We start from the raw sequence: 19,777 nt of genomic DNA, 5'->3' as shown, positions 1-19,777 counted from the left end.
TTACACCCATCTGAGGGACCCTTGTCTTAATATCTTATCCGAAATTCATGAGGTTCTTAAAGTTCAGTTGGAATGACACAATATACCAGAGAATATCATTGATGCTTAGCTCTCTGTTACCCTGAGGATAGTTTAGAATTGCACTTTGTTTTGTTGCATTCTTACTGAGACTATTTTCACTGACTGTTACTTTATTTGGACATGCTGCTAGCTGCAGAGAGGGCATACCTTCTGTCATGTCAGGGTAAAGTGACAACTCATCTGTTGTGTGGGTGGGATTATAATGAATTTCAAGAAATTGATGATAACCCCAACACAATTACCAGACCTTCTGGGGTTTATAGCCTGTTCAGTCAATGTAAAAATATCCAATGCCTTAGGAGAAAGGGATAAGCTTCACTGAGCAAGAACAGGAGACATTTTATGGTGTACTATTCATGATGATGATGGTGATGCTATTTTTTATCACCTATTTCTACATTTCAGAAAGACCATGGGAAAAATTTTGCGGGCTTGTTATCTGTGGATGCAACTCCCCTAATGGTCGCAAAATATCGTAAGAGGCCAAAAACAGGATTTGCGTCTGCAAGATCTCAGAATGCGGTCTTTCTGGGCCCTCTCCAATGATGTGATCAGGTTCACGCCCAGAAAGGGCGAGCACTCGATTTGAATGCATTTAAATCGATTTTAATATCATTGGCGAGTTTAAAGTCAGATGTTCTGGCCTTACTGAATCTTCCCACCCACCAGTTTGTTGTCGCCCAGGTGTGAATTACTACTGCTTTATAAAAGCACACACAAATTCCCCAGGCATGCACAAAAATAATGAAGACTTTACAGAGTATCAGATTTTAAAAATTGGCCAGGTTAAAAAAAAGAGGTAAAGCCTGAAAAATTATTCCTGGATTGTCTTTGTGCCTGTTCAAAGCGAGAGAGTCATTTTGCATGGGTTGTTGGAACTGTGGTCCCTCACTGAAGCAGACACTCTGCAGTGGTGGCAGAGATGTTGAGTTGGAATCCTTTAAAAGGTTGTATTGCAGTCTAAGGCTGTGTGTGATTTGGTTGAAGACACTGACCTCAAGCTATGTGTGCTTTTACAACATTACCATACACTGGGTGGTGTGCATGTGAGTCACCATAGCACAGTACTGCTGATGTCCAAGGCTTGCTCCAATTAACTGCTATGTCTCTAACAGATCTCTTGTCGTTTGTCCACCTACCCTCTCCTCAACCACCTCAAGCTCATATGAACAAAACATAACATGAACATGGACAGCACAATGGCTTCACAGCTCCAGGGTCCCAGGTTCGATTCCGGCTTGGGTCACTGTCTGTGCGGAGTCTGCACATCCTCCCCGTGTGTGCGTGGGTTTCCTCCGGGTGCTCCGGTTTCCTCCCACAGTCCAAAGATGTGCAGGTTAGGTGGATTGGCCATGATAAATTGCCCTTAGTGTCCAAAATTGCCCTTAGTGTTGAGTGGGGTTACTGGGTTATGGGGATAGGGTGGAGGTGTTGACCTTGGGTAGTCCCAGTGCAGACTCGATGGGCCGAATGGCCTCCTTCTGCACTGTAAATTCTATAATAAGAACTAAGAGCAGGGATAGGTTATACAGGCCCTCGAGCCCGTTCCGTCATTCAATATGATCAGAGCTGAACTCATCTCAACCTCATCTCCATCTTCCTGCCCGCTCCCCATATCCCTTCAGCCTGCTACTAATTAAACATATTTACTTCTTCCTTAGCTGTGTTTAGTGTTCCGGCCTCGACTGCATTCACGGATAGAGAATTCCACAGATTCAAGATCCTTTGAGTTAAGTAATTCCTCCTCATTTCTGTTTTAAATCATCCAGCCCATAGCCTTAAATGATGGCTTCTTGTTCAAAAATGTCCAACAAGGGGAAACATCCCCTCCATATCTACCCTGTCAATCCCTTGTAGCATATTATATACCTCAATTAGATCTCCTCTCATTCTTCTAAACTCTAGCAAGTACAGGCCTAAACCACTCAATTGCTATTCATAAAATAAGTCCTTAATCCCTGGAATCAAGTTTGAGCCTGGTCATACCTTTAGTAGCAGGAGAAGGAAGGGATTCCTAGGGATGTAGTCACCTCAGACTAGACCACACTCCGTCAATGCAGATTTGAATTTTTTGTGCGTCATTGATGTCGGGGGCACTGGGTGAAGGACACCGCACCCGAGTGCAGGAAGAGGTACCTGGGTCAGGGACATCTTTGCATTGGTACTCCCAGAGGAGGGAGGGCAGTCATGATAATGCTCCAATAAGCATCCGGTTAAAACTTCAGGGGTACCCTATTTTGATAACCCCTTGAGTACCACAGGGGATCAGTAATAGATCTCCCTTGGGGCTCGTGGAGTATGAGTTTCCCTGCTAGCAGCTGGAGGTCCGTCCAGCTGAGACCCGTTAACTGAGCCCCTTAAATGCCGGCCCAAACTGGGACTGACAGTGCTGGTAATCCCGGGTTGGCACTCTATTGCTGTGTGCTGTGGTAGACTTTTGGATTATAAATAAATTACGTTAGCCTTCTTGTTCGTGTCTCCTGGGTTATCATACCCATGAAGCAGAATATTTGAGCAGCAGCAGGTATGCGGACGTCTGGCAGAGTTGCCTGAAGCAATGCAAGCTCATGGGCTGTTAGTGGAGGTGTCCATGGCAGTGGTACACTTGACCATGTCTCAGGGACTTGCTTGCAAGAGTTGGTGGGTGTTATGACACCCTGGGTTAGCGGGCGGCCAATTCCAGCCCCACAGGCCCTGGAGTCCAAATACAAGTGAATCAACCAATAATTCATATGTTTTCCAGACATCTTTGACTTTTGACTGTTCCAATACAGATTTGTAAGTAAAATATTAAAAACTGCTGTTTATTTATAACAAGAGAAGAGATAAACATGTAATGCAATATTAGAACAATGGACTGCTAATCTAATTAATCCCCTAACTCCATCCCACCCTCCACCGAGACACACACAACACATACACACAGTAGGAGGAGGTGTAGGAAAATGATCGAAAATAACAGGGATTAAACGACTATGAGATAAGTCTTTGCTGCTGAGGTAGTAGCCGATGTAGTAGCCGATCTTCCAAGGATGCAAAGTGTTGAAATCATCTGTTGGTTTTGGATCTCCTAATGTTTGTCTTCAATTCGAACATGCAGGCTGCAGAATTATCTCTGGGGAGTCACTTTCGTTTGGATGACTTCCACCAGATTGGCTTTCAGTCTCACTGAGATAATATTAGAATTCTTCACCTGAGGATTTTAAATAGGTTTTCAATCAGCCCCCTCTTCCTGCAGGTGGTGCTGGACTGGATCCGCCTGCAGTTTGAACTCACTGCAGAGAGAAAGGTCTTCAAACGCAGGATGCTGGTTGAGAAAAATCACATTCAGCTCCCCAGCCTTTTAATCAGAAGTGAAACTTTCACAGGCCAGGCTGAAAAGTATTTCTTTTTTTTAAATTATTTTTATTCAGATTTGTATCAATACAAAATGTTTTATATAACCATTAACAACATTTAAGAAAACAAAGTGAACGTTAACATTATGTAAAGCAAAAAAAAAAAGCAAGAATATTCAGTGAATGAACATTCTCCCCCCCCCCCCCCCCCCCCCCCCCCCCCCCCGGATTGCTGCTGCAGCTGACCTTTACTGCTCTCCCAGAAAGTCGAGGCACGGCTGCCACCTCCGAGAGAACCCCATCATGGACCCTCTCAAGGCAAACTTTACTCTCTCAAGACTGAGAAACCCAGCCATGTCACTAACCCAGGTCACCACCACCAGACTGGAGGAGTAGCGCGCCAGCGAGAACGGCAGAGGTGCCGTTACGAGTGCCCCTAAGCTGCTGCCTTTGCATGAGGCTGCCTCTAACCACTCCCACGTTGACCCCTCCTCCAATACCTATTTCCTAATCATGGCTATACCGCCCAGTAGTAGCTGCAAAAGTTCGGCAGTCCCCCCACCGCCCCCCGACTGCGCTCCAGGTACAGTCTCATTACTCGCGGGGTCTTATTTACCCATACAAATCCCGAAATGATCTTGTTCACCCGCTTAAAGGACTTAGGGATGAAGATGGGAAGGCACTGGAAGACAAACAAAAATCTGGGAAGAACCGTCAGCTTAACGGTCTGCACCCTCCCCGCTAGAGAAAGCGGGAGCATGTCCCACCTTTTGAAGTCTCCCTCCATCTGCTCTACCAGCCAAGATAAATTAAGCTTGTGGAGGGCATCCCTCTTTCGAGCCACCTGTATCCCTAAGTACCGAAAGCTCTTCCCTACCATCTTAAGTGGCAGCTCTCCCAGTCTCTTTCCTGCCCCTTAGCTTGGATTACAAACATCCCGCTTTTCTTCTCGTTTAATTTGTACCCCAAAAAGTTACCGAAGTCCCTCAGAATCTACATGGCCTCCACCATCCCCTCTAGTGGGTCCGAAATATACAGGAGCAGATAATCCGCATAAAGCGAGACCCAATACCCCCGAACCAACTCGTGCCAGTTCTTTGAAGCCCGTAGTGCTATGGCCAACGGCTCTATTGCAAAGGCAAATAGTAACGGGGAGAGGGGCACCCCTGCCTCGTCCCTTGGTGAAGCCTAAAATACTCTGACCTCACCCGGTTCGTGCCTACACTTGCTACAGGGGCCTGATAAAGTAGTTTGACCCACTCTATGAATCCCTCACCGAATCCAAACCTACTTCGCGTTTCCCACAGGTACTCCCATTCCACCCGGTCAAAGGATTTCTCTGCATCCATCGCAGCCACTACTTCTGCCTCCCCTCCTTCTGAGGGCAATATAATAATGTTTAGGAACCTTCGTACATTGGAGTTCAGTTGCCTGCCCTTAACGAAGCCTGTCTGATCCTCCCCTCTCACCCCTGGGACACAGTCCTCTATTCTAGTGGCCAAAATCTTGGTCAGCAGTTTGGCATCTACGTTCAAGAGCGATATTGGTCTGTAGGACCCACATTGTAGCCGATCTTTCTCCCGTTTTAGAATGAGTGAGATCGAGGCCTGTGACATTGTTGGGGAAGGGTCCTTCTCTCTTTAGCCTCGTTAAAAGGCCTTAGCAGGAGTGGACTCAACAGTTCCGAAAATGTTTTGTAGAATTCTACAGGATAACAGTCCGGTCCCGGGGCCTTGCCCGACTGCATACTCTCTAGGCCCTTAACAATCTCCTCCAACTCTATCGGGGCCCTCAGTCCCTCCACCAGATCCTCATCCACCTTTGGAAACCTCAATTGGTCCATGAATTGCTTCATCCCTTCCCCTCCCGCCGGGGGTTCTTACTCGTACAGTTTACTGTAAAACACCTTAAAGACTTTGTTCACCTCCTCTGGGTCCAAGACCGTGTTACCTTCCTGATCCCTAACTCTCCCAATTTCCCTGGCTGCCTCTCTCCTACGATGTTGGTGTGCCAGCATTCTACTCGCTTTCTCTCCATACTCATAGACTGCCCCTTTTACCTTCCTCAGCTGTGCTACTGCTTTCCCTGTGGTCAGCAGATCAAACTCCGCCTGCAGTCTCCGGTGCTCCTTCAGTAGCCCCGTCTCGGGAGTCTCTGCGTAGCTCCTGTCTACTCTGAGTATCTTGTAGCCATCTAGGATGGTCACGCCCCAATTACAAAATGGACACTTTGCAAAGATTGCAGGGAAAAATGGACAATACTGAGAAAGCAAGCAGGTGCAGGGTTTGTCTGTTGATTGGAGAAAAACCACAAGTCTTTGAGCAATACTGATCAAGCCTCCGAGATCCGGAAGTGTGTTAATGCATGTGATATAAGGTAATATAAGTGATATAAGATAAACCTGAGAGATTTTGTTGCATAAAACTGTCGGAAGTTTTGTAGGCCGGAAATTAGCGTAAGCCATACCCGTGTTTATATCACCACTTTATCACCCACTGTTCCAAATTCAGTAGAGAACCCAGAGATAGAAAAGATGGCAATGAAGGCAATGGAACGCCTTATGAACCCCCAGGAATTCGAGGTCGCAGCAACCAGTAGAGTAGGACATTGTCCCGTATGGGAAGATGAGATCAGAAAATATCTCAAAGGGAAAGGATGGCTCCTTTGGAGTGAATTCTGCGCTAATGAGGAAACAGGTCCTGGGAGTATAGGACATACTTGGTGGGAGAACCTGTCAGAGATCCACAAGAAGAGGTTAGGGAAAGCTCGCAAGCCAATGGCAATCGTGTTCTGCTTGGCACAATTGTGAGGCACAGAGGAGGTTGTTAGGATGCTCCGTAGAGAGATTGAGGAGAGAGACAGAAATAGTGAGGTAGATGTGAGCGAAGTTGAGAAGGAGAATAAGGATTTAAGAGAGCAGTTAGCAGCAAAGGACAGAGAGGTGGATGATGCCAAGAGGGCACACCAGCCTTGTCTCGCGCATTTGAGTAGTTTCCAAACCCAATATGATGAGGCCTACCAGGACACGCAACGTGTGGTCTTTGTAAGACAGGAGACCGAGCAACAAGTTGAGAAATTGCAGAAACAGTGCAATGATTTAAAAGCAGCCCTATGAGCACTCCACACTTCCACGACGGAACAAAGGCAGAGCTCCGTAGACCACGCAAAGTGCCGGATGCAAATTGCAAAATTGCAATCTCTGCTTTCCGTTCAGAATGGGTTTCAAAGTACATTTGGACCCCAGTTAGATCAGGATAACGGCCCTGATTGGCAGGAATTGAATGAAACTGCCCATAGATACGTGCATGGGACATATACACAGGAAAAACCCCAGAAGAGGAGAGCACCCCAACCCCCGACTGAACAGGCAGAACATTCCCCCATGAACCCTGTAACCACACACCGCAGGGCCACAGCAGAAGGAGACGCAGATTTCCTTTATACAACCCCGTTAACCGTAACCCAATTACGGGACGCGTGTGGAAAAATTACACCGTTCCTTCCCACATCAGACCCCCACCAGTTTTTCGCTAGAGTTAAATAGCAGGCCACCATGTACGGCCTGGACGAGAAGGAGCAAGTGAAACTCACGGTTTTATGTTTCGACCCTTCAGTCGTGGAGGCCCTTCCTGACTCACAGAATGTAGGAGAAGGCACCCTAAAAGAGATGCACACAGCGATCCTTGATGCGATCGGCTACAACAGAGGAGACCCGGTAGAAGGCCAGAATAGATGCAGGCAAAAGAAAACAGAGCACCCCACAGCATTTGCTGGATGCTTGTGGATACACTTCACAGCAGTTTTTGGAGAATTAGCCCGCGCCCATTTGTCCGCAGATAATATGGCTAAGTGGACTCGAATCCTGGTCTCTCATGCAACAGAGGCAGGACAGAGAGCTTGCGCGAATTACGACCCCTCAGATGAGGCCCACAATGAGAAATGGGTTTTGAAAAGGTAGTCCTGCGCTTGGGAGCAATCAGTCCAGGCAAAACCACATTTATAAAACCTGAGGAAGAACAGGCAGACATGAATCCAGTTAGAGCGCACCAGAACCCCGCATGGGTAAATGAGGGCAGGAACAGCCCATCCCAGCCCAAATGCCAAGAATGTTACAACTGTGGACATTTAGGACACTTTGCACAAGAGTGCAACGCGCCACAAAAGCAGCAGAGAAACCAACAGACAGGCACCCTAAATAGGAATAGGGTGTGGTGAATGTGATTCACACCGGATTGTAATCTATACATACATGTCTGTATTGTAAGTGCAGTAACACTACCTGTCCTCCAGGTGGAGTAGCTCTGGGAATGCTCGAGTTCTATGGGAGCTTATCCCTTGGCTCTGCCCAGGACTCCTCCCCCGCAAGCTGCCACGTGGTCAGCCGGCCAGTTCACTGTCAGTTCAATGGCTAACCGGCTGCGTCTGTTGTGAGTTTATTAAAACCGCTATTCTAATCCTACAAGCACGTGTCCGTAGAATTGTTGGTTCCAACATAGGGTAAAGCCGATCCATAGCGTTAGCACCCGTTCAGAGAATGCAGACATAAACGGCACCGACTGACGGTGTTCGGGCTCCCCAACATGGGTCTGCGACACCCTTTGGGACAAGTCCGGTAGACCGGTAGTAGCAGGCAAAGTCCGGGGACATCCCGTAGAATTTCTTTGGGACACAGGAGGGTCCCGCACCATACTCAATTCCTCCACGATGTACCAAGGAAACATGTGGCCCACAACAGACACCATCACACTCAGCAGTTTTACAGGTCATTTGCAACAGGGACTCATCACAGCCCCGTAGTGATACAAATAGGTAACATTACAACTAAGCACCCCGTAGTTTTGGTTGATCTGCCCCAGACAGCTGGCTGCTGCTTGCTAGGTTTTCACAGACCTGGCTGCTGCTTGCTAGGTTTTCACAGACCTGGCTGCAGTTTGCTAGGTTTTCACAGACCTGGCTGCAGCTTGCTAGGTTTTCACAGACCTGGCTGCAGTTTGCTAGGTTTTCACAGACCTGGCTGCAGCTTGCTAGGTTTTCACAGACTGCTGCAGCTTGCTAGGTTTTCACAGACCTGGCTGCTGCTTGCTAGGTTTTCACAGACCTGGCTGCTGCTTGCTAGGTTTTCACAGACCTGGCTGCTGCTTGCTAGGTTTTCACAGACCTGGCTGCAGCTTGCTAGGTTTTCACAGACTGCTGCAGCTTGCTAGGTTTTCACAGACCTGGCTGCTGCTTGCTAGGTTTTCACAGACCTGGCTGCTGCTTGCTAGGTTTTCACAGACCTGGCTGCAGCTTGCTAGGTTTTCACAGACCTGGCTGCAGCTTGCTAGGTTTTCACAGACCTGGCTGCAGCTTGCTAGGTTTTCACAGACCTGGCTGCTGCTTGCTAGGTTTTCACAGACCTGGCTGCTGCTTGCTAGGTTTTCACAGACCTGGCTGCTGCTTGCTAGGTTTTCACAGACCTGGCTGCCGCTTGCTAGATTTTCACAGACCTGGCTGCTGCTTGCTAGGTTTTCACAGACCTGGCTGCTGCTTGCTAGGTTTTCACAGACTGCTGCAGTTTGCTAGGTTTTCACAGACTGCTGCAGCTTGCTAGGTTTTCACAGACCTGGCTGCAGCTTGCTAGGTTTTCACAGACCTGGCTGCAGCTTGCTAGGTTTTCACAGACCTGGCTGCAGCTTGCTAGGTTTTCACAGACCTGGCTGCAGCTTGCTAGGTTTTCACAGACCTGGCTGCTTCTTGCTAGGTTTTCACAGACCTGGCTGCAGCTTGCTAGGTTTTCACAGACCTGGCTGCCGCCTGCTAGGTTTTCACAGACCTGGCTGCAGCTTGCTAGGTTTTCACAGACCTGGCTGCCGCCTGCTAGGTTTTTACAGACCTGGCTGCTGCTTGCTAGGTTTTCACAGACCTGGCTGCAGCTTGCTAGGTTTTCACAGACCTGGCTGCTGCTTGCTAGGTTTTCACAGACCTGGCTGCAGCTTGCTAGGTTTTCACAGACCTGGCTGCTTCTTGCTAGGTTTTCACAGACTGCTGCAGCTTGCTAGGTTTTCACAGACCTGGCTGCAGCTTGCTAGGTTTTCACAGACCTGGCTGCAGCTTGCTAGGTTTTCACAGACCTGGCTGCAGCTTGCTAGGTTTTCACAGACCTGGCTGCTGCTTGCTAGGTTTTCACAGACCTGGCTGCAGCTTGCTAGGTTTTCACAGACCTGGCTGCTGCTTGCTAGGTTTTCACAGACCTGGCTGCCGCTTGCTAGGTTTTCACAGACCTGGCTGCTGCTTGCTAGGTTTTCACAGACCTGGCTGCAGCTTGCTAGGTTTTCACAGACCTGGCTGCAGCTTGCTAGGTTTTCACAGACCTGGCTGCTGCTTGCTAGGTTTTCACAGACCTGGCTGCAGCTTGCTAGGTTTTCACAGACCTGGCTGCTGCTTGCTAGGTTTTCACAGACCTGGCTGCAGCTTGCTAGGTTTTCACAGACCTGGCTGCTTCTTGCTAGGTTTTCACAGACTGCTGCAGCTTGCTAGGTTTTCACAGACCTGGCTGCAGCTTGCTAGGTTTTCACAGACTGCTGCAGCTTGCTAGGTTTTCACAGACCTGGCTGCTGCTTGCTAGGTTTTCACAGACCTGGCTGCTGCTTGCTAGGTTTTCACAGACCTGGCTGCTTCTTGCTAGGTTTTCACAGACCTGGCTGCAGCTTGCTAGGTTTTCACAGGCCTGGCTGCAGCTTGCTAGGTTTTCACAGACCTGGCTGCAGCTTGCTAGGTTTTCACAGACCTGGCTGCAGCTTGCTAGGTTTTCACAGACTGCTGCAGCTTGCTAGGTTTTCACAGACCTGGCTGCAGCTTGCTAGGTTTTCACAGACCTGGCTGCAGCTTGCTAGGTTTTCACAGACTGCTGCAGCTTGCTAGGTTTTCACAGACCTGGCTGCTGCTTGCTAGGTTTTCACAGACTGCTGCAGCTTGCTAGGTTTTCACAGGCCTGGCTGCAGCTTGCTAGGTTTTCACAGACCTGGCTGCAGCTTGCTAGGTTTTCACAGACCTGGCTGCTGCTTGCTAGGTTTTCACAGACCTGGCTGCAGCTTGCTAGGTTTTCACAGACCTGGCTGCCGCTTGCTAGGTTTTCACAGACCTGGCTGCTGCTTGCTAGGTTTTCACAGACCTGGCTGCTGCTTGCTAGGTTTTCACAGACCTGGCTGCAGCTTGCTAGGTTTTCACAGACCTGGCTGCCGCTTGCTAGATTTTCACAGACCTGGCTGCCGCCTGCTAGGTTTTCACAGACCTGGCTGCAGCTTGCTAGGTTTTCACAGACCTGGCTGCTGCTTGCTAGGTTTTCACAGACCTGGCTGCTGCTTGCTAGGTTTTCACAGACCTGGCTGCTGCTTGCTTGCAGCATTTTAATCAGAGATTAAAATGTTACAGGCCTGGCTGGATAGAAAGGGGCCGGGATTCTCCACCAGCGGGATTCTCCGTTATGCCGGCACCCGGAGGTTTCCTGACGGCGTGGGCTGTCCCACAATGGGAAATCTCATTGACCGGCCGGCATAACGTAGAATCTCGCTGGCTGGTCGGGGCAGAAATGTGGCGCTGCGGGGCGGAGAATCCTGCCCATCTTTCAAACCTGCTTCTGGCTGCTCTTGATGTCTAAGCAGGACTGAAACTTAGCTCTGCAAAATGGAGCTTGCCTGTGTTTTCAGAACCAGGCACCCAATCAGAATCAAGAGCCTGTTAAAGACCTGTATTTCAAAAGAGCTGATGAGTTCATCAACATGACAACATGGTACACTACCACATAGCTCACTGGATCGAGGGGTGTGCCTCGGCCAATTCTAATAGCAGCTTGCAGTGGGGTGGGGGGAGTTCAAAAGTCTGTAGTTTAAAAGCAGCCAGCAAGGCAGTGAATAATAGGAACATAAGGAGGGGATTTCCGGTGGTGACATGTAGATCGGGCGCACGTCAGGTGGCTCCTACTTGAGTTTCTGGTTTTTGGCACTTTATGCCCAGTTTTTGGGGGATATTTTTGATCGATTAGGTGTTGGAAGGTCTGAGGAGGATGTGGAATGTCGAAGTTCCACAAGAAGAATCAGGGGAGGAACTGTTTTTTCTTGTTATTCGGGGCTGTTGTATATTTTTGGTGTGGTAGTTGGAAAGGGAGAGTTGGTAGGGATTGGCGAAGATTCTTATTGCCATTACTTTTTGGGCTCCTGATAGCCAGACCCATAATGCAATGCAATCTATGCACTTTGCAAGTTTCAGTATTTATATCATGATGAATCTGCACAATTTGCCTCACCTCTTTCAGTACTTTTAAATGCTTGGATGTTTTGATGCAACAATTCTGCACCATTTTCCTGCATCATGGTGAGTTTTATTAGGGCCCCCATATTTGCACAGGGCCCCAAAACATGGGCCCATAGTCTCCTGGCTGATCCTGGTTTCTGTTTGTAAATGAAGTGAGAAATTCCTTCTGACTGCGATTCGACTGAAAGATAACAGTTTAACAATTGTGCTGGACTAGAATTTCTGCGCTATTCAAAATCAAAGGTCTGTTTGAAGTGTTTTTCAAAACTTAACGGAGGAATCTCTCCAAACCTCCACATCCCCACAAGAGCAGCTTTTTGATTTTCTCTTTCTCACCAAAGGGAAGCACCTGGGATGTTCGATGTGGTGAGTTGTGATTTTGAGCTGGTGAAAACACAATAGGCTGCATGGTCTCCTTCTGCGTTGTAACGGTTCGGTGATTTCCCAACAGAAAACTAATGGGTGGCAGCTTTAAAGAAGTGAAATTTATCTGGATGAATCCTGATTTCCATGGGTGAGGTGGGAACAGTTTGGAACATGCTCGCCATGGACAGCTGACCAAATGCTGAACACCACTGTGGCAGATCATGCACCATACAGACTGCAATAATCCAAGAAGAACAAAGAACAATACAGCACAGAAACAGGGTCTTTGGCCATCGAAGGCTGCACCAACCATGGTACCTGTCTCAACAAAAAATGTATGCCCTTACGGAATCCGTATCCTTCCATTCCCACCCTATTCATATATTTGTCTAGATGCCCCTTAAATGCCGCTATTGTACCTGCTCCCACCACCTCCCCAGGCAGCGCGTTCCATATATTTACCACCCTCTGTGTAAAAAAACCTGCCTCGCACATCTGTTCTAAACTTTTCCCCACGCACTTTAAACCTATGCCCTCTAGTACTTGACTCTCCTACCCTCGGAGAGAGCATCTGACTAGCCAAAGAAGGTCCATCACTACCTTTTCTGGGCAACACACAATCGGCAATAAATTTACTAAATTTAAGCTTATGAATTAGCTAGCCCCTGCCCCTTTAAGGGCTGTTCTCTGATAGAGGGGTCAAGTAACTGTAGAACCATGGGAAGATTCTTGATGCAGGACGAGTTCCAGGAGGACCCTGGGGTCTTCACATCCCACTGTTCAGATGCTAGTGGAACAACATCATGAGAGGGGGGAAGTCAGATGCCAAAACAAATTGGGGACTGGCATGGCAAAAGGTGACACAGCATGCAAATGTCAACACTGTTTATATCAAATCTCTGCTGCAGCATTGAAAGAAATGTAATGATCTGACCTAAAATATGAAGGTAATACTTACCTGTACATCACACCCTCTTTCTACTCAGCCCCATTTCACTTTACCTTTTGTTTCTTTGCTTCTTGTGATTGCTCATTGCTGGGGATGTTTTCACTCCAATGCTTTGTTTTTAGCTTTTACTCTGACCTTCAAAAGCAACTACTGCCTTCACAACCACTTCTCCCTCTTGATTAAACCTGCTGTGTCTCCCTGTCAACATGTAAATTATGGTAAGTTTGTTCACACATAGCGAGGAGTGACTGCCTTTGCCGATGGCAGATATTCACCCACCTTATGACAGCGGGGAAAAGACAAGGAGCACTGGTAGAGGTTCAGTCACTCTCCAGACACTCAAGCTCTAAACACCACTGTTGATATTCTGGGACAAGATACATCAATCAACACTGGTGGTGATGAAGCCTGTAACAGCCAGATGTGTTAGCACCTACCTCCACACTTCCTGTGTAATGCCTGCTTGAACATGACAGCCTGCTCAGCCCCAACGGCCATTTGGCATTAGCTTGTCATTAAAGCTGTGTTATAACCCTTGTTCCTCTCCCTTCTTATTTTAGTCCCATAGATAAAATAGAGCTTTAACCCTGAATCAGGTTGCACTTTCACTGTTGACTTACTGAAGACCCACTACAGAGACCTGAGTGCAAACATCTCGGCTGGTGTTCCCATGCAATAAAGAGGGAGTGCAGCACTGTCAGAGGTGCCATCTATCAGATGCAATGTTAAACCTTGACGGGCTGGTTTAGCACAGTGGGCTAAACAGCTGGCTTGTAAAGCAGAACAAGGCCAGCAGTGCGGGTACCAGCCTCCCCGAACAGGCGCCGGAATGTGGCGACTAGGGGCTTTTCACAGTAACTTCGTTAGAAGCCTACTTGTGACAATAAGCAATTTTCAGTTGATTCATTTCAAACCTATCAACCCTGTCATGGGGCATAAAATATCCCCATGCACTACTTTGGACAAGAGCAAAGGGTCATCCCCAGTGATCAACACTTATGCTTTGTGAACATCGCTAAAAGAGATTGAAAATGAAATGAAAATCGCTTATTGTCACGAGTAGGCTTCAATGAAGTTACTGTGAAAAGCCCCTAGTCGCCACATTCCAGCGCCTGTTCGGGGAGGCTGGTACGGGAATTGAACCGTGCTGCCTTGGTCTGCTTTAAAAGCCAGCGATTTAGGCCAGTGTGCTAAACCAGCCCCTGATTATCTGGCTGTTATAAGATTGCTGTTTGTGGGGATTTCCTGTTAAAACTTGGCTGTTGTGTTCCCTATATCTGAAAGATCATGACCTGAAATATTAACCCCGTTTCTCTCTTCACAGATGCTGCTAGAACTGCTGAATATTTCCAGCATTTTCTGTTATCTATTCCAATTTCCGGCATCTGCAGTATTTTACTTTTGGATTAGTATATGAATCATATTGGTTAAGTATGTGGAATCCACTATTTACATCCACAAGGTTTTTATGCATATGGCATTGAGACTGTGCAATCAATCATGGTGCATATCACGATAGGTATTTTACAGCTACCTTCCCCCCCCCCCCCCCCCCACCCCTGAATGTCAAGGAGTTTGTGAGACAAGCAAGCCTTGGCTTAGGCTCTATTCTTGGTTTTGGAGATCAATTTGCATAGGAGCTTCCATGGGCTTGTCAGTTTCTGGAGTTGACTATCCTGTAAGTCAGTGGGTGTAATGAACTGCAGCAAAGTAGCAGGGCAGTCATGTAATAGGCCAAAGAAGATGAGTCTGTCCCTCTTACCGATGTGCGGCATCTCCACATCATGCCTCTTAACGATGCCTCTGAAGCCTCAGAACCTCCTCAGCCAATATATACAATCATGTCACCAAGCAGGCTAGGTCAGAATGGCCTGGCAGATACTGTGTTTTTTTTTATAAATGTTTTTTATTCAGTTTTCATGTTTTATATTGAACAAATTACAAATTGTTAGAGAGAGAGAAAAAAGAACACACAAAAATTAACATATATATTTACAGGTAAGCATCTTCGTAATAATAACTGTGGCCTACCCCCTTTAGCCGGCATACATATTTTACATTCCCCAATATGGCCGAGGCACATGTTTATTGGCATTTATTTACAGTTTGGTTTTGGGCCTTAGCTAGCTGTCAAACCCCCATAACGAACCCGTAGCCCCCCCCCCCCCGCAACCTTCCCCCGATTCCCGTCCATTTTCCCCTGATTCTTGGCCACCCGACTATTCTTCCTCTTGTTCGTTGGCCACAAACAGGTCCCGGAACAGTCGCGTGAATGGCTCCCACGTTCTGTGGAAGCCGTCGTCCGACCCTCGGATAGCGAATTTGATTTTCTCCATTTGGAGAGATTCCGAGAGGTCGGACAGCCAGTCTGCAGCTCTGGGCGGTGCTGCTGACCGCCAGCCAAACAGGATTCTACGGCGGGCAATCAGGGAGGCAAGGCAGATGCTGTGTTATTGCACTCTGCATTTAGCTGCTTTCAAGCCTGACATCTAGAGCACGTGCATCTCAAAAGTAATTGATTAAACCTCCGAAACTTACCTGGTTCTACTTGCAGCCACTGGGGAAGCATCTTCCAGAAGCACTGAAGTAAGTAAAAGAACATGAGAACACGTTATCAGGCAGGTTATAGTTAAGAGTTTGGGGGTGTGGGGAATTTGCCCTCCCCCTCAGGAGAAGTGGGTGACCCTGGAAATTGTTAAGTAGGTGGAACTAAGTTCTGTTCCATTTTCCAATGGCTGTAATCATGTTTGTGGTTGTAAAAGGGCAGCAAAGGGGCCAAAATCCAAGAACCCATTGGAGTGAAATAGGTCTTCAGTAAAAGTGTGAAATGACGATAGTGAATGGGCAGCTACACTGTGTCTAGTGATCCGTATATCTGTGTGTATGTAAAGGGTTAACATACATAAGCAAGTTCTAGATAACTACTAAATGGCAGCACCAGATATGGGTATAAAAGGTAACGTCAGAGAGAGTTCCCACCTCTTCTTGTTAGGAATGACCAGTTAACAGGGTTAGAGATATAGCTTAGTGTGCAGGTGCAGCTAATCATCATTATATATATTTAATCTTATTAATCTAATCTACAGTTATAATTATTGAAGAGTGAACAAATTCATAGTTAATTTATTATCATTACTCAATAAACAATATTTGCTTTATTTGAAGACTTTGAGTGTTACTGAACATCAAGCATACGACCATTCTGGCAGAAAGCAAATTAGTAACAAGATATTACAAAACATAATATAACACGGTACCAGGTCTTGGCTTCAGAAAAACTAACTAGTTAGATTAGTAAATTCAAAAAAAAGAACAAATTCGTACCTACTATTCAACTGTGGAAGCTTCGCAGCAATCGGATCCTTCGCAGAAAAACCACCTCGATGGACCACACACAAACTCCACGTCAACTCACGTCAACCGGTAATCTAAATTCCAATTGGAAATTGTTCAAGCAACAATTTCAAATTTATTTAGAGGCTCATGATTTAACTACCGATACTGATGCTAGGAAGATTGCATTGCTTTTATCAATGGCAGGACAGCATGCAATAGAAATGTATAATTCTTTTATCTACTCTGAAGGGGAAGTCAAAAACAAATTCGACATAATGGTAAACAAATTTGATGACCACTGCAAAATTCAAACAAATTAAATCTTTGAAAGATTCAGATTCAACAAATGTTTGCAGAAAAATGGGGAATCATTTATCAGCTTTGTTACCGATTTAAAATTACGAGCACAATCTTGTAACTATGCAGCATTGCATCACTTGCTGATCCGTGATCAAATTGTGTACGGCATAAGTGATGAGAGTTTAAGAGAGAAATTATTAAGACAGCAAGATCTTACGTTAAAAATTGTTGCAGAAAAATGTTTAGCTCATGAACAAAGTAAAAACCAGGACATCAAATATTATCACTGAGAAAAAGGTATGAAAGTCCACCACGAGGTTGAGAGTGTTAAAATGGTGTCGCAGGCAATGAAGAAGCAATGAAGTATCGGATGGCAGCCAGCTTGCGCGCGCGCACTCGAACCCTATACATGTGCACTTCGCATTGTAGGGATACTGAACATCACGCACACGACCATTCTGGCAGAAAGCAAATGAACACTGTGCTTGTTTTTCCTTTCTATTGACTTCAGTGGAAAAATAGTCTGAAAGATTTAATATCGGTTCTGTCTGCTAAAGAGTATGTTCATGACATCTAAAAGAAGGTTTGAAAAAGGTTTCCTTGGTACAAAGAAGACTAGGAAAATATTCATTCAAGGAGAGAGAGACAAAGAACATAACATGCAAGTTAGATAGCACTAAAAAAAAGAGTAAAGGGCGGTATGTGGCACAGTGGTTAGCACTGGGACTGTGGCGCTGAGGATCCGGGTTCGAATCCCGGCCCTGGGTCACTGTCTGTGTGGAGTTTGCACATTCTCCCCATGTCTGCGTGGGTTTCACCCCCACAACCCAAAGATGTGCAGGTTAGGTGGATTGGCCACTTTAAATTTCCCCTTAATTGGAGAAAAAAAATAATTGGGTACACTAAATAAATTTGAAAACTTAAAAAAAGAGAATTGTTAACAGTCCACTGAGGAAATTATGCCAAATTGGCTAAACTAAGAAGAAATAAGACAAGGGAAGAAGAAAGGTGACAGACTCCCAGAGCTGACCCTAGAATATCATCAGGGATGGGAACAGTTTGATATCACAACCTGCCTGCTGTTCAGGAGGAGATCGTATAGTTTGGGTGCTTATGTCATAAAGAGAGTCTTAATGCCAGCAGCGTACCAGCAATACACTGAATCATTACTTTTTTTTTAAAAATAACTTTTATTGAAAAATTTTGAATTTATACAACAACAACGCACCATAGTAAAATACCAAAAATAACAATAATATTAGCAATCATAAACATTCGCCCCACCTTCATGAACAACACAGCATTTTGACAACAATGCAAATTAACACAATATTAAGTTACATAATAGAAACTACAATAAGGAACACCCCCCCTTGCACCCCACCCCCCCCTCTCCCTGGGTTGCTGCTGCTATTGACTAAGATACCTATCTTTGAGCCAGGAAGTCCAGAAAAGGCTGCCATTGTTTATAGAACCCTTGTATTGATCCTCTCAGGGCAAATTTGACCCTTTCCAATTTTATAAATTTCGCCATGTCACTGATCCAGGTCTCCACACTTGGGGGCCTCGCATCCTTCCACTGTAACAAGATCCTTCGTCGGGCTACTAGGGACGCAAAGGCCAGGACACCGGCCTCTTTCGCCTCCTGCACTCCCGGCTCTACCGCAACTCCAAAAATCGCGAGCCCCCACCCTGGTTTGACCCTGGATCCAACCACCCTCGACACCGTCCCCGCCACCCCCTTCCAGAATTCGTCCAGTGCTGGGCATGCCCAGAACATATGGGCGTGGTTCGCTGGACTCCCCGAACATCTGGTGCATCTGTCTTCACCCCCAAAGAACCTACTCATCCTAGTCCCGGACATGTGGGCCCGGTGCAGCACCTTAAATTGGATGAGACTAAGCCTCGCACATGAGGAGGAAGAGTTGACTCTCTCCAAGGCATCCGCCCAAGTTCCGTCCTCTATCTGCTCCCCAAGTTCCTCCTCCCATTTAGCCTTCAGCTCCTCCACTGACGACTCCTCCACCTCCTGCATTACCTTATAGATGTCAGACACCTTCCCCTCTCCGACCCACACCCCTGAAAGCACTCTGTCCATCTTCCCCTGCGAGGGCAGCAAAGGGAATCCCTCTACCTGTCGCCTAGCAAACGCCTTTACCTGCAAGTATCTGAACATGTTCCCTTGGGGAAGCCCAAATTTATCTTCCAGTTCCCCCAGGCCCGCAAACCTCCCGCCAATAAATAGGTCCCTCAATTTACTGATGCCCACCCTCTGCCACCCCCTAAATCCCCCATCCTTGTTCCCCGGGATGAACCGATGGTTGCCACCCAATGGAGCCTCCATCGAGCCCCCTGTTTCTCCCGATGCCGTCTCCACTGTCCCCAGATGCTTAGGGTCGCCGCCACCACTGGGCTCGTGGTAAACCTCTTAGGGGAGAGCAGCAACGGCGCCGTTACCATGGCACCCAGGCTCGTACCTCTACATGACGCCATCTCCATTCTTTTCCACGCCGCCCCTCCCCCCTCCATCACCCATTTACGCACCATTGACACATTGGCTGCCCAATAGTACCCCAGAAGGTTGGGCAGCGCCAGCCCGCCTCTATCCCTCCCTCGCTCCAGGAACACCCTCTTCACTCTCGGAGTCCCATGTGCCCACACAAAGCTCAAAATACTGCTAGTCACTCTCCTAAAGAAGGCCCTGGGGATAAAGATGGGCAGGCACTGAAAGAGGAACAAGAACCTCGGAAGCACCGTCATTTTGACGGACTGCACCCTCCCCGCCAACGACAATGGCAGCATGTCCCACCTCTTGAACTCCTCCTCCATCTGATCTACAAGCCTGGTGAAATTATGTTTGTGGAGAGTCCCCCAGTCCCTGGCCACCTGCACACCCAGGTACCTAAAGCTCTCCCCTGCCCGCCTAAGCTGGAGCCTACCAATTCCTTCCTCCTGGTCTCCAGGGTGCACCACAAACACCTCACTCTTGCCTAAATTTAGTTTATAACCTGAAAAGGTTCCAAACTCAGCTAGCAGCTCCATCACCCCCGGCATCCCTCCCACCGGGTCCGCCACATACAGTAGCAGGTCATCGGCATACAACGACACCCTATGTTCC

Source organism: Scyliorhinus canicula, chromosome 9, assembly GCF_902713615.1.
Source record: "Scyliorhinus canicula chromosome 9, sScyCan1.1, whole genome shotgun sequence".
Lineage (NCBI taxonomy): Eukaryota > Metazoa > Chordata > Chondrichthyes > Carcharhiniformes > Scyliorhinidae > Scyliorhinus > Scyliorhinus canicula.
Note: the sequence above shows the minus strand (reverse complement) of the source record.